This window comes from Moschus berezovskii, chromosome 21 (assembly GCF_049115385.1).
Source record: "Moschus berezovskii isolate FMDL1 chromosome 21, NW_MosBer_1.0, whole genome shotgun sequence".
NCBI classification, from domain to species: domain Eukaryota; kingdom Metazoa; phylum Chordata; class Mammalia; order Artiodactyla; family Moschidae; genus Moschus; species Moschus berezovskii.
Genome location: NC_142480.1, coordinates 38,021,879 through 38,034,363, shown reverse-complemented (window position 1 = coordinate 38,034,363; position 12,485 = coordinate 38,021,879). Strand labels below are relative to the sequence as shown.

Sequence of the window (12,485 nt, the reverse complement as noted above, 5' to 3'; positions counted from 1 at the left end):
GAGCCCCCAAAACAACTGTCTGTAAATAACAATAGAAAATATGTCCAGGAAACCTGCAGAACTTCTGGGAATGGACAACCACTCTTAAAAACTCACAGGAAGATTTACTCAACCAGAAATCGGCACAAAAACACCTGATTAAAAAGTGCATAGACCATAAGTGATGAGGATCCACTTTCTAATCTTGAAGTATCTGCCAGAGACCATAAGCCAGTTACAACACTCCCCAGGGACTGAACCACTGGCAGGAGCCTTTTCTAAGATTTATTTTTTATTGAGGTAACCTTGGCTTATACTTTTACGTAATTTCACATACACAACATGATATTTCTACTTCTGTATACCCAACAGTGTGCTCACCAAAAATTTAGCTTCCATCTGTCAACACAGTTAACCACCTTTATCCATTTTACCCTACTCCCCTCCTGTCCATTCTCCTCTGGGAACCATTATTCTGTTCTCTGTATCTGCATGTTTCTTCTGGTTTGGGTTGTTCACTTATTTTTTGTTTTTATGTTTCACATAAGTGAAATCTTATAGTATTTGTCTTTCTCCCATGTGACTTACTTAACTGAGCACAGTACACTCAAGCTCTATCCATGTTGTTGCAAATGGCAAGATTTCATCTTTCTGTGGCTGAGTAGTATTTCATTGGAGAAGGAAATGGCAACCCACTCCACTGTTCTTGCCTGGAGAATCCCAGGGACAGGGGAGCCTGGTGGGCTTCCGTCTGTGGGGTCGCACAGAGTCGCGACCCCACAGAGTCGGACACGACTGAAGTGACTTAGCAGCAGCAGCAGCAGCAGTATTTCATTATGTGTGTGTACAAATATATATATACATTATATACATATATCTCACATCTTCTTTATCCATTCATCTATGGATGAGCACTCAGATTGTTTCCACATCTTGGTGATTATAAATAATGTGGCAACGAACATGGGGGTGTAGTTATCTTTTCAGATTAGTGTTTTCATATTCCTTAAATAAATACCAGAAAGTGGAATAGCTGGATCATACGGTAGATCTATTCCTCATTTTTGAAGAATGTCCATAATGTCTTCTAAAGTGCCTGCACTTTATAGTCCCACCAACAGTGCATAACGTTTCCCTTTTCTCCATATCCTTACCAACATTTGTTATTTCTTGGCTTTGCAATAATAGCCATTCTAACTGGCATGAGGAGATATCTCATTATAGCTTAGATTTGCATTTCCCTATTAATTAATGATGTTGAACACCTTTTACATGTCTGTTGTCATTTGCATGTCTTCATTGGAAAAATATGTATTCAGATCATCTGCCCACTTTTCAATGGATTGTTTCTTTTCATTGCTGTTGAGCTGTATTAGTTTGTTATACATTTTGGATATTAACCCCTTATCAGATACATCATTTGCAAACACCTTCTTCCACTCAATAGGTTGTCTTTGTTGATGGTTTCCTTTACCACACAGAGTCCCATTTGTTTACTTGTGCTTTTGTTTCCCCTTGCCTTAAGAAACTAATCTAGAAAGATATTGCTAAGACTGATGTCAAGGAACATACTACCTACAGTTTCTTGTAGGAGTTTTATGGTTTCAGGTCTTACATTTAAATCATTAATTCATTTTGAGTTGATTTTTGTGTAGAGTGTGAGATAGCAGTCTAGTTTCTTCTTTTTGCATCTTCCCGTCAAGTTTTCCTAGGACCATCTGTTGAAGAAGCCGTCCTTCCTCCATTGTATGAGCTTTGTTCCTTTGTCATAAAACAGTAGTCTGTATATAAGTGGGTTTATTTCTCAAATCTCTTCTACTGGTAAGTGTATCTGTTCTTCTGCAAATGCCATGCTGTATTGCTTACTATGACTTTTCAAAATAGTTTGCCATCAGGGAGTGTGATACCTCCAGTTTTGTTCTTTTTTCTCAGGATGCTTTGGCTATTCAGTATCTTGTGCCTCCATATAAACTTTAATATTACATAAATTTCATAATTTTGGCTTTATTTCTCTGAAAAATATCCCTGGAATGTTGACAGGATTGCACTGAATCTGTAGACTGCATTAGGTAATATGGCCTTTTTAACAATATTAATTCTTCCAATCCATAAGCATGGAATATCTATTTATTTGTGTCTTCTTAAATTTCTTTCAACAATGTCTTATATTTTTGAGTTTAAAGGTCTTTCAAATCCTTACTTTTATTACTATTTTATTATTTTATTGAAATTTAAATAGGATTCTTTTCCTAATTTCTCTTTCTGCTAGCACATTGTTAGCATATAGTAATACAAAAGATTTCTGTATTTTTATTTTGTATCCTGCAACTATACTGTAGTTATTGTTTCTTTTTTTTTTGGCTGATCAGCATGTGGAATCTTAGTTCCACAACCAGAGATCAACCTGTGCCCCCTGCAGTGGAAGTGTGGAGTCCTAACAAGTGATCTGACGGAATTCCCCTGTATTTATTTCTAACAGTTTTTTGGTGGCATCCTTAGGATTTTCTATTATAAAATCATGTTATCCACAAATAGTGATGAATTTACATCTTCTTTCCAACTTGGATGCCTTCTACTTCCTTTTCCTGCCTGAGTGCTCTGGCTAGGACTTCCAATACTATGTTAAATAAGAGTGGCAAGAGTTGGCATCTTTGTCTTGCCCCAATTTTAGAGAGATAGCTTTAAGCTTTTCACCATTAAGTATGAAGATAACTGAAGGTTTATTTCATGTATGGCCTTTATTATACTGATGTATATTCCTCTTAAATGCACTGTGTTGAGAGTGTTTATCGAGATAATCATATGATTTTCAGCCTTCATTTTGTTAAACTGGCATATCATATTTACTGATTTGTAGATGCAAATTTTTTCTAAAAAAAAAAACACTGAAATGTACACTTTAACGGTTGAATTTTCTATGTGAAATATCTCAATAAAGCTTTTTTAAAAAAGGACTTAGAATTTCCAAAATTTCAGTTACTACTTTCATACTTGTCCTAAATACCATCTGTACTATTATCTACATAACATTTCTCTATGAAAAGAACTACATTTTTACTTAAATTTTAAAAGGAACCATAACATCACCATAAATGAAAAATCAGCTAATATAAAAGAATGAATATGGCAAAATACTAAGAGTGCTACTCAAATTAAATTTGAGAACTCCAGGCTGCAGGAAAACAATGGCCAAGCAGAAAATAGAGTACACACACACACAAATAGTAAGCAGGGAACGAACACTAGGACTAACTGGGCCCAAGGTTTCTGAACAGGCTCCTGCCTGTGATGAACTGAAGTCTCACTTGTCCTACCCTGCCCTGCAGTCCCAGAATGTACAGACACCTGAGAGTCCTAGAGATAAAAATGTGAAGGCTGACTCAAGTGCCAGGAAAGGCCTCTGTCCTCTCTGAGTTCAGGCGCACAGGTTCTGAAAAGGCAAGAACCAAATGGCCCAAAGTAGGAAGAAGCCTGCTATCAGCACAACTCTAAAATATATAGGCCCAACTAACCAAAGTAATAACAGTACATCTATCTATGAACTGTCTCATGTTTTTCAGTAAATTCTAGAAAAATCAGGGTTTCAATCAGTTGCTCTCCAACGTTCATAAAATTTATCACTCATGTTTTTGCCTCTTCTAAAATAAAAGAAAAAGTTGAGTATTTACTTTCTGAGACTGGAATTTAAACAATGCTGATGTCAGCACACTCAAAACTATTGGCAATTTTTCACATTTGCCAACTGGAAAATAAGTGTATAACAGTAAAGTAAGTATTCTGAAAAGTAATACAGACATTTTATAATTCCAAGTTATTTAACAACGTTTTCAATTCTGATCACTCCTAAATTTATTACCAGGAATACATCAACTAAGAGGTATTTCAAGCAGGTTTTAGAAAAGGCAGAGGAACCAGAGATCTAACTGCCAAAACCAGGTGGATCATCGAACAAGAAAGAGAGTTCCAGAAAAACATATATTTCTGCTTTACTGACTATGCCAAAGCCTTTGACTGTGTGGATCACAATAAACTGTGGAAAATTCTGAAAGAGATGGGAATCCCAGACCACCTGACCTGCCTCTTGAGAAACCTGTATGCAGGTCAGGAAGCAACAGTTAGAACTGGATATGGAACAACAGACTGGTTCCAAATAGGAAAAGGAGTACGTCAAGGTTGTATATTGTCACCCTGCTTATTTAACTTCTATGCAGAGTACATCATGAGAAATGCTGGGCTGGAGGAAGCACAAGCTGGAATCAAGATTGCTGGGAGAAATACCAATAACCTCAGATATGCAGATACCACCACCCTTATGGCAGAAAGTGAAGAAGAACTAAAGGAAGAACTAAAGAGCCTCTTGATGAAAGTGAAAGAGGAGAGTGAAAAAGTTGGCTTAAAGCTCAACATTCAGAAAACGAAGATCATGGCATCTGGTCCCATCACTTCATGGCAAATAGATGGGAAAACAGTAGAAACAGTGGCTGACTTTATTTTGGGGGAGGCTCCAAAATCACTGCAGATCGTGAATGCAGCCATGAAATTAAAAGACGCTTACTCCTCGGAAAGAAAGTTATGACCAACCGAGACAACATATTAAAAAGCAGAGACATTACTTTGCCAACAAAGGTCCATCTAGTCAAGGCTATGGTTTTTCCAGTAGTCATGTATAGATGTGAGAGTTGGACTATAAAGAAAGCTGAGTGCCAGAGAATTGATGCTTTCGAACTGGGGTATTGGAGAAGACTCTTAAGAGTCCCTTGGACTGCAAGGAGATCCAACCAATCCATCCTAAAGGAGATCAGTTCTGGGTGTTCATTGGAAGGACTGATGTTGAAGATGAAACTCCAATACTTTGGCCACCTGATGCGAAGAGCTGACTCATCTGAAAAGACCCTGATGCTGGGAAAGATTGAGGGCAGGAGGAGAAGGGGACAAAAGAGGATGAGATGGTTGGATGGCATCACCAACTCAATGGACATGAGTTTGGGTAGGCTCCGGGAGTTGGTGATGGACAGGGAGGGCTGGTATGCTGCAGTTCATGGGGTTGCAAAGAGTTGGACACAACAGAGACTGAACTGAACTGAAGACGTTTTTATTTTCTTCCATAAACCCATGCCTCTTTGAAAATATCAAAATTACCTCTCTTTTACAACAATATATTAAAAGCGAGCTTGACACATAGAGAAATCTTTACAAATGAAATATGATGTCTGAGATTAGCTTCCAAAAGAACGGGAAGCGACAGCTTTTGTGGCGCAAGACTGTCCATGCATAGGTAATTGCTGAAATAGATTGGTACATAGAAATTAATTTTTATATTCTCTCCACTTTGCATATGTTTTCAAAAGATATAATAAACTTACTTTATGAAGTTATCACTAAAATGTAGAAATTATTTTAGTAAAGTTTCATGAAATCTTTAGAGTTTCATGTCACAGAGCAAAAAAATACTTCCTTCTAATATTTTTTAAGGATGTCTCCATCAATGGACTGTAGATCTTTCTCTTTATATTCCGTAAGACCTGCCGCCAAAGTCAGACACATGTTTGTGAAAAGGGTTACCATCCCAGCATAAAACTGGAAACAGATTTTTATTAGTGACTTATTTTGTTATATAAGCCATTGGCCATTTTCATTTCTACAATTTCAGAAATGCTGATTTCACAAAGGATATTAGACTGCACCATTAAAGAGAATCCTATTTATCTTCCCATTAAATACCACTACCACGTTCTAAGTGTTTAAAGAATGTTCCTACATGATTTCCCAAAGAATTTTTGCTTCTTCTTTAAACTAGGTTGGGTTGTGATTGGGTGTGAAGGTGAAAGAGGACAATGTCAATCCCCTTCATATAGTGGTTAAATGAAGGAATTAGTGAAGTCCGTATCAAATCAACATTTTAGAGATTCTTAAATATCTATGAAGCTGGAAGAACAATTTTGAAGTCTATGTTTAAAACACTAGATCCTTTGGAACTCAATTAACCAAGTTTTCATAACTGTATCTATATAGCCACACTGATTATGCTTCCATACACATCCACCAGGTAAACTGACCTAAACCACCAGGGTCCAGAGAATGAAAAAAAAAATTGCAGCTCAAGGGAGAGGAGAGAAAGAAAGAAAAGGAAAAAGCATATGCTGAGTGCTTAATATGGGCCAGAAGCAGTTCTAAAGCTTTAGACACAACTCATTTACTTGCTATCAACAAACCTGTGAGATAGATAATAATATCCATATTTTACAGATGAGGAAACTAAGGCTCAAAAGAACTGTCAAAGGACAAGTAGGACAGCTGGGATTCAAACTCAGATCAGTTTGCCCTCAAAGCCATTAAGCCACACTTCCACTGACACGTTTTCAAGTCATAATAAAAATTGACTGTAATTAATATTAATTCCTTAGTGGATATTATTCAAATCACTTCAATATGCAGCATAAATCAATCTGCCACAAACACACTTTGAGGAAAAGTCGCATTTAACAACGACAAAAAATATATATATAAGGACCAGAGCATCAATATAAACCAGAGTGGGACACTGGTCAGAATACCAACCTTAGGTTTAAAAAGCTTAATTTCAGATGAACCATTTACCAGAGGACCTGGGGCAAGGAATGACCTCAGTTTCCCCACTGGTAAAACGTACAACGCTTATCCCACCCTTCCACCTCCGATCGTTGAAACTGATGGGAACGAAATTGCTAACGCTGGTGAAATCAACATGTGTTTATATATAAGGAATGACTCCATTCAATAAGATATTATACTGAAAAGCTTAGAATAACTTGGCACAAATAGAATGAGGAATACAGTTCACCAACAACAGGAAGAAGCTGCTCTCAAGCGGGCGGGCCCCATCTCAGCGGGAGCCACTTGACAGCAGCAGGTGCTGCTTCGAGGACCAGTTTTCTGTCTGCTTTCAAACAATCCCGTCCCTCTGTCAGGGGAGGGAAGGCGCGAATGAAGGGCTGGGCAAGGAGCACCAAAAGAGGCAGAAGGCTAGGTTCTACTACATCCAGGTGCCAGGCCCTGGTTAAACTCTTTGCCCCTCCAGGCCTCAATTTACGCATCTGTAAGACGCAGAGACCTTTCCCGCCCTGCTTCCCGGGCAGAGCTGATACCCGAGTCAACGTGCAGGAAAAGCGTGGTAAACCCTGCTGAGAATGACACGGTGACGATCACCTGTCAAATGAAACGCTGGGAGGACGGCTCCTCCGCTAGCCCCTGGTAGTTTGGACATTCCGAAAGCGTCGACCCGCGGCAGCCCTGGGCCGCCCCTCTGATGGAGGAAAGCAGCCCCCCGCCCACCTCTCGGCCCGCGGGGTGCGCGGAGTCCCCTGTCGCTTACACCCCCAGATGAGCCCGCAGGGCAGGCCCAGAGCCTGCCCACCCCCGTCCCCAGGCCTCCTCGGAGGACCCCACGGCCCTCCCGAGCGGCCGCGGCTCCCCTCCCCCAGCAGTGTTCCCTGTCCCTCTCCGCTCGCACTCCCAGGTGAGGGGAGAGGGTGTAAGGGCGTACCCCGCCGCCATTTTGTCCCCTTGGCCCCCTCTACGCCTCCCGCCGACCCGCACCCCAGTCCAGGATCCCCCGGCTGTGCGCAATGCGCGCCGCTGGCGGACACTCACCCCTGGCCGCCCTGCGCAGTTCGGGGCGGCTCCGAGCGTCCCGCCTGGAAAGGGGCGGGGCGGGGCGATTGCGGAGGGGCGGGGCGGCTGGCCGGCGCACCACGTGACTCCCAGCTGCGGCCGCGCCCCTCCGCGCTCCCCTCGCCGGCACCCCGCGCGCAAGCGCAGCCAGCTTCCCGCCGACGGGCCGCCGAGGCGGGAGGTAGGGCGTGGGTTTCTTTCGTGACCCGGGCGCGTCTGCTTCTCGAGTCTGTTCCCTTCCCCGGGCTGTGCTTGCATCCCGCTTTTGCCCACACAGTTGTTTCTCTCACGAAATCAGTCCCTCCCTTCCCTCTGCTTCCTTTATCACCATAGTCTGTCCCATAGATAAAGAACCTAGAAGTCCGCCTCAGAAATCTGTAACTCTGAAATTGCTTCAGAAAAGTGCAGTCCTAAGCCAAACACAGCTTACCTTCTGCCGCAAAGCTTTATTCGGCACCGCCCGTGTGCCAGACTTGAAAGGATCAAAGTACGAAGACCTAACAATTGTGTTTTTTGTACTTCAAAGACAAACATAGGAATTAAGTAATTCAACGATGTCAGAACCATTCAGACCTTAATTATCACATAAATATTACCCCAGTCACTTCTCAGCCGGCTAAGAAACTCAAGCTCATTATACCTTTCCCTCCCCTTTGTTACCCACAGTATGCAGGAAGTTATGGAATCCAATGGCCGTCTACCTCGCAGCGAGACTGTAAGTGCTGTGAGGGCAGGAACCATACTGTTGGTGGTTCAGGCCGTTCCACCTCCTGCCTTCTTAGAAAACTTGCTCTTTCATGTAACAAGTGTTTTGTGAGCACTTACTGTATGTCAGATGCTAGTCTAGATGCTTGGAGTTAATAAGTAAACAGAATAGATAAAAGTCCGTGCCTTCCTAGGGCAGGGTAGAGATGATAATTAAATAAAATGAGTAGGGTATGCCAAAGCCTTTCACTGTGTGGATCACAATAAACTGGAAAATTCTGAAAGAGATGGGAATACCAGACTACCTGACCTGCCTCTTGAGAAACCTGTATGCAGGTCAGGAAGCAACAGTTAGAACTGGACATGGAACAACAGACTGGTTCCAAATAGGAAAAGGAGTACGTCAAGGTTGTATATTGTCACCCTGCTTATTTAACTTCTATGCAGAGTACATCCGGAGAAGGCAATGGCAAGCCACTCCAGTACTCTTGCCTAGAAAATCCCATGGATGGAGGAGCCTGGTAGGCTGCAGTCCGTGGGGTTGCTAAGGGTCGGACACAACTGAGCAACTTCACTTTCATTTTTCACTTTCATGCATTGGAGAAGGAAATGGCAACCCACTCCAGTGTTCTTGCCTGGAGAATCCCAGGGACAGGGAGCCTGGTGGGCTTCCGTCTATGGGGTCACACAGAGTCGGACACGACTGAAGTGACTTAGCAGCAGCAGCAGAGTACATCATGAGGAACCCTGGGCTGGAGGAAGCACAAGCTGGAATCAAGATTGCCGGGAGAAATATCAATAACCTCAGATATGCAGATGACACCACCCTTATGGGAGAAAGTGAAGAGGAACTAAAAAGCCTCTTGATGAAAGTGAAAGAGGAGAGTGAAAAAGTTGGCTTAAAGCTTAACATTCAGAAAACTAAGATCATGGCATCTGGTCCCATCACTTCATGGGAAATAGATGGGGAAACAGTGGAAACAGTGTCAGACTTTATTTTTGGGGGGCTCCAAAATCACTGCAGATGCTGATTGCAGCCATGAAATTAAAAGATGCTTCCTCCTTGGAAGGAAAGTTATGACCAACCTAGATAGCATATTAAAAAGCAGAGACATTACTTTGCCAACAAAGGTCCTTCTAGTCAAGGCTATGGTTTTTCCTGTGGTCATGTATGGATGTGAAAGTTGGACTGTGAAGAAAGCTGAGTGCCGAAGAATTGATGCTTTTGAACTGTGGTGCTGGAGAAGACTCTTGAGAGTCCCTTGGACTGCAAGGAGATCCAACCAGTCCATTCTAAAAGAGATCAGTCCTGGGTGTTCATTGGAAGGACTGATGTTGAAGCTGAAACTCCAATACTTCGGCCACCTCATGCGAAGAGTTGACTCACTGGAAAAGACTCCGATGCTGGGAGGGATTGGGGGCGGGAAGAGAAGGGGACAACAGAGAATGAAATGGCAGGATGGCATCACCAACTCGATGGAGGTGAGTTTGAGTGAACTCCAGGAGTTGGTGATGGACAGGGAGGCCTGGCATGCTGTGATTCATGGGGTCGCAAAGAGTAGGACACAACTGAGCGATTGAACTGAACTGAAAGAGAGCACATACTGCCCTTTCATGAAAGGTGGTTAGGGCCTTATTCCTCTCATCATTGTCCCCTTTCTCCTCTCCCTCTCATTTCTGTAAGCATCTAAACAACCATTCCCATCTTGAAATCTCTCACCCAACCCACCAAACCCCACTGAACTGAACTGTACAGCAAGCAGGAAAGACTCTGACTTTGCGGTCAGGTCATGTAAGTGTGTGACCTTAGGAAAATTAAACTCTCTAAACTTCATTTTTTCTCATCTGTAAAATGTAGTTTTAAGATACACCTTAATGGGTTTTTGTGAGTCTTAAATGAATCAATTTTTAGAAAGCACTTAGTTTAGTGTACAGTTAGAGCTCAAATTGTACCAGTGACTTTATTTTTTTCATTCAGCCTTAAAACAAATATGAGGTAGGTACTATCATATAGAGGGTTCTCTGGTGGCTCAGATGGTAAAAAATCTGCCTGCCGTGCAGGAGACCTGGGTTCAGTCCCTGGGTCAAGAAAATCCCCTGGAGAAGGGAATGGCTAACCACTCCAGGATTCTTGTCTGGAGAATTTCACGGACAGAGGAGCCTGGTGGGCTACAGTCCATGGGGTTGCAAAGAGTCAGACACAATTGAGTGACTAACACTTTAGCTTTCACTTTTTTCTATCATATAGGGCTTCCCAGGTGACACTGGTAGTAAAGAACCCTCCTGCCAATGCAGGAGACATGGGTTTGATCCTTGGTTCAGGAAGATCTCCTGGAGAAGAAAATGGCAACCCAAGCATTCTTGCCTGGAGAATCCCACGGACAGAGAAGCTTGGCAGGCTATAGTTCATGGGGTTGCAAAGAGTCAAACATGACTGAAGTGACTTAGCACACAGGCACGTACTATCATACAACTGTCCCTTTTCCTTTAGCTGCCTTTCTTGCCCCGCCTTTTGACTTCTGACACGCTGGTCCCTCCAGTACACTCCTGCTCTTCTTTTCCACCTGGCCAACTCCCTCTCACCTCTGGGGCCCCAGATAACCCTTCTTGCACACCTGCAGCAAGCTTGGCTGCTCTCTCCACTGGGCTTCCAAAGCACTTTGTACTAACTCTGATAGTTAGATCCCCTTGAAAACAAGTAACAAGGACTCACTCAATAAAAAGTAAAGTTTACCATAAGACTGGAATTGAATTGCAGAGGACTTCAAAACCAGCCACTCTTGCTTCTCTCAGGTGAGTCCCCTGGCTTCACTGCTTCTTTCTGCTTTCAACAGTAGGAGAAGAGAAGCCAAGAGTTTCCTCCTCTCTTGCTCTCCCTCAAGCATCATCTCCAGTGGTTAACACAACATCTCTGTGGCTCCAACTCCAACTGGGAACCTCCTGCTATGGCTCTAGATTCTGCCTGACAGCCTTAGCTTTGAGGTTCTGATAACATCACATCATTCCATTGTTCACCAGGAGTTTAATTTGCTCACCTGTTTAACTTGAATGCTGTTATTACCTCCAACAAGTAGAAAATAAAATTCTAGTAATACAGGGCAAGCAATGGTACTACAATTGCTTAAATTAGTATCTGCAGTTGCTTATAAGAAAATGTCAGATGAAGGTAAGGAAATAAAATTTGGAGCTATGTGTTAGTCGTAATTACAAGGACTACAGAGTAGGCTGACAGCTTCACAAGCATTAGGCAGCTTAGAGAGGGAAAATATTAAATTCAGAGCTTTAAACTCAGCTCAATCTGTGATCAGAGAACCAGAAAGCTTCTACAGTGGCATGAAGAATCTCTTGTTTCTTAGCACTTAAGGACAGACCATGGTTGAGGATCAGAACCAAATATATTTGTTCAAGTTGCTAAAATGTGATGACATTGAATTCACAGCCTAAGTCACTGCCTTAAAGTTAGGACATCAGCTGGAAACTAGCATGGTCCTGTGACTTAAGATGGGGACATTTGATGTGACCTCCAACTAGCCCCCTAAATATCCCCAAGCCCCATCTCCTTTATTTAGAAAACTGACCTTCCCCTATATATATGCCAGCAGTTGCCTTGAAAAGAGATATCTATTCTCCCCCAAATCCTATCCCCCTACTACCTCCAAGCCCACTTCTAAAGTTAAATCCAGGGAACCAGGAGAGAATTATAAGGTATACTCAAGATAATAAATAGATAAATGAACTTATACACCCAAACAATTACAGTATTTTTTGTATTTACATTAGCAATAGCTTGGGAAACTGTATCAGAGTAGATTCTAAGGGTGTTACAAAAGAAAGGCTAGAATATAATATGTCAGGTTAAACACAAGTGTCCTTCTGCTCTTAATGTTCTAAAGGGAGCATCTCTAGCAGCCTGCCTGATCTGATTGATTGAAACCAGGATTCAGTAGTGGCCTACGTTCAATGAAACTAAGCACTCAGAATTTCACTCAAATAATGGGGAGAAGGAGGGCTTCTCTGGTAGCTCAGCGTAAAGAATCTTCCTGCAATACAGGAAGTGCAAGTTTGATCCCTGGGTTGGGAAGATCCCCTGAAGGAGGACATGGCAGCCCACTCCAGTATTCTTGCTGGGAAAACCCATGGACAGAGAAGCC

At 42.3% G+C, this 12,485-nt stretch overlaps 1 protein-coding gene across 4 annotated transcripts in view; it reads right to left on the bottom strand.

The window, feature by feature from the left end:
* The window catches only part of SCAPER (S-phase cyclin A associated protein in the ER), a 420,138-nt gene extending 412,460 nt beyond the window's left edge, over positions 1-7,678 (bottom strand). For all 4 annotated transcript variants that reach the window (XM_055418057.2, XM_055418061.2, XM_055418059.2 and 1 more), the window contains exon 1: positions 7,609-7,678. The gene's annotated coding sequence lies outside the window, so the exon portion shown is untranslated. The remainder of the gene's footprint in view (positions 1-7,608) is intronic.
* Positions 7,679-12,485: the final 4,807 nt, after the last annotated feature.